This window comes from Kryptolebias marmoratus, linkage group LG4 (assembly GCF_001649575.2).
Source record: "Kryptolebias marmoratus isolate JLee-2015 linkage group LG4, ASM164957v2, whole genome shotgun sequence".
Taxonomy (NCBI): Eukaryota; Metazoa; Chordata; class Actinopteri; order Cyprinodontiformes; family Rivulidae; genus Kryptolebias; species Kryptolebias marmoratus.
The window spans coordinates 12,108,136-12,111,763 of NC_051433.1; positions in this window are offsets into that span (position 1 = coordinate 12,108,136).

A 3,628-nucleotide genomic window follows, 5' to 3' on the forward strand; every position below is an offset into this window, starting at 1 on the left:
TAAAAATATCAAGAAAAGTTTAACCATTTTATTATACATATATATATATATATATATATATTTGTGTGTGTATTTATCTTTACTATGACTCCATTTTCAATGAGCCCAAAGAGACAGAAGTGATTGTTGAAATGCCCACTACTGTCCTGTTGTAGAATTACTTGCTGTGATTAAAAAGGATAATTACCATGTCATGATTTTATTTTATATTCTGCCTTTTTTTTTTTTTTTTGCCATCCTTGATTATAACCTAGTGTGATCCAATCAAGTATGACCTTAGAGGAAAAATGTACGAGAAAGTGAGCTGGAAACAGAAGATGGGAAGAGGACTGTCATTCGGTAAAATTAGCCCGAGGCACATAAACCAAAGTCAGTGGAGTCATAAAGGAGAGCTTGATTAAGCTGTCATAGTATGCTGTTTCCAAATTGTGTTTCACTGTTGCCCAGAAAACGCAGGTCTCTTCTAATGACAGGTGATAATTCCCATGCATGGCTGGAGACCGACAGGCCCTTTTCTGTATTTAGCATTTTTTTTATTTTTTCGGTTCCGAACCGGGATAACAGTCACATTTGTCGTGACAAAGGCGTGTTTCATAGCTGGAAGGGAGCCGATAAAATGGACAGAACGCACACGATGGTGCCTCTAAACCACTGTCATTCTGTGTGTTTTGTCTTTAGCACAACCGCGCCCCGAGACAAGGGTTCTGGAGCAGCAAAGAGTGATGAATGTGTCTGTTGGACGTAGACACTAAGCTGGTGGGCTCTGAATTGGCAAGGACCACAAGGCACATGATGAAAATGCATTACCTTTCTGATGTTTGTGAAAGTAACTGGAGAGCTCTGCAGGTTACAGTAGAAATGCTCCGAAAAGGAAATGATGAAAAATGTACTATGCCATATGCTCAACCCCTCCCACCAACCCCTCGGTCTAATATTATTTTCCACCCAGGAAGATGAAAACATACAGTATAAATCATGCAGTTACCATGGATGCACACGGCTCCCCAATTCAAACATGGTCTGGCCTGGAGTCTGTTGCAAAGTGATCTTTTTTTTTTGTCTTTAATATATGACCTAATCATGTTCTCCTTCCCAAAGCAAAGCTCCTCTTGGCACATTAGCGATGTACAGAGCAGCACTGGAGTGTCAGTACCTGATACTGACTCCTCTTGATGTTAACACTGAAACTGCTTTCTTTGAGTTCTTATGAAGCTCATTCATCTGACACTGAAAATGTGAACAAACGGACTTCTTAAAAAGTGCTCCATTTATGTTGGACACATCCAGACTTCACAGTAGCTTCACGGAAGCTACTGATGTCAGCTGTAGTAATAGAATACAAGCCCCAGTTTTGTAGGTTTTATATTCAGACAGAAGATAATCCCTACATATTCATAAGGCAACTCTGGATGGTGTCACTTTTTTTGTTTTTAAAGGATAAAAGTCGTTGATTTTTTTTTTTTTCAGTTTTTGTCTGTCCCAGTTTCCAACCAAATATTCACATACTGAGTAGACATATCTGTACCTTCTCTTCATTTTTTAGCTGTGACCCCTCTTAATTGTGGGATACCTCAAGGCTCCATTTTTGGCACCAGTATGGGGTCCATTTTCAGAAAGCACAACTTAGCCTTTCACGTTTTTTTTGATGAACTTCAGCTCTATTAGCCTGTACCAGCTAACAGCCAGGCTAACAAGCCTCATTCGAGCTATACAAACATGGATGGAGATAAAGCTTGTAAGTTACTGTTTTTAAAACATGGCCAACCTGTTTGAATGCCTAGCTTTAACCTAAAAACCAATCTTGCTCCTTTACCGTAACTTTAACACTTCAACAAACCCAAGGAAGGCCATTCTCAGCTGGGTGAGAGTGTCTAATGGCCGAAACGCACAATGAACTCACGGCCCACAACTAAGGATGAGTCTCCAAAATCCTAACAACAAACCTAACTTTTTGTTTAACCTCTGGGTTAAACAGAGGACATGACATCTTGATTGGCATGTGCCTCAGCTTTGACTCCAAACAGTTTCAGTAATTGGACTGACTCACAGGGAACCATAGAGATACAATAAAAAACAGCTAACCCTGGTTGAAGGACTTGGTTTAATACATGATGGTTCCTTGCTTTTGTTGCTGAGAACAGCACCACATGCTCTGCAGTCTTCTTTTGCCCCACATCTTAATACAAATTGAAGTTGAATTGCATTTCCACTGTTTTGCACCTTTTTGTTGCTGGAAGGTCCTATAGAGACTTCACCGGCACTTATAGCCACTAGAACCTTGGTAAATCATTGTCCAGTCTAGTTTCCACAAGGGTCCTAAAATGACTCTCCATAATTATTTTGTTTCAAGTAGTTACTATTTGGAGCCAAGATCATAATGTGCTTGAACCCCTTGTCATTTTGGCTGTCTTTGCTTTTTTAGTTTTGCTTCACAATTCACCTTTTGATGATTAATTAGCGTTTTATTTACCTTAATAGCTGACACTAAAATTTCTTCTGTGTACCGCAGAGGGGATCCTGATTCCCACCAATGGTACTTGTACCACAGTTTCAGTACCCTGGGCCTAAAGTGTTGTGACAGTGCTATCAGCACAATCAGTTTTTATTGTCACTCGTCTGGTTGAAACCTTGACGTATTACTGTAACTCTTTGTCCGTCTGTCTTAAATTTTTTCTTCATTTTGACGCCTGCAATCCGTAGAAAAACCTAGCAGCTTGTATCCGACAGGAAGGAAAAGGTGTGATCACATCACACCTGCACTGGTGTCCCTACACTGGCTTCCCATCCGTTTCAGATTTCAGTTTAAAATGTTATTGTTTGTTTTTAAGAGTCTAAGGTGTACGGGGCTTCTTTATATGTCTGATCTTCTGCACCTTTTACTCTCCAGTCAGAGCTCTGAGGCCCAGAAGTCACTTGTTTTGGCCATTCAAAGATCCAGGCCTAAAAACCAGGTGACAGGGTCTTTTCGGCAGCGCCACTACTCTGTGAACAGCCAATCTTTGAAAATCAGAGCTGCTCGGACCAAACTGATCCTTTTAAAACACTCCTTACAACCCACTCCTAGTGATCCCCAGAGAAGGATGGTTCAGCTTTAATTGTGCAGGCTTTAATGTTTTATTTATTTGTTCATAAGTTTGGTTTTGTTGTTCATGTTTTATTATTTTACTGAAGTTCCTGAAGCCTGCTGGAAAAAAAGGCAAAAGGTGGGCAATAATATTTTGCACGTGTCTGTGTGTATGAGTATTTGTGCATCTGTCTGTTGGCAAAATAACTCATGAGCCACTGGATGGATTTCAATGAACCTTTCAGGAAATAAGCACTGGATGTACATCTACAACTAATTTACTTTTGGAGCCATTCCAACTCAGGATGGCTGCCATAGACAACCGACATTAGAAAGCACAGAAATGACTATAACTAAGTCAGTTTTACAGATATTGTGCTAAAATACAATGTAACCGTAGCTGAGTTTGATCCCCAACATGTATTTTGAGTGTCACATCTCGCGATATCACACATAACATTGATTTCAAGGTTCAACTAAAACAGCTACAACTCAGTTATTTCTCCACTTAATAAGATTTCAGTGTAAAACTTTGGCACGAGGCAGCAGGTGATATGCATTCCT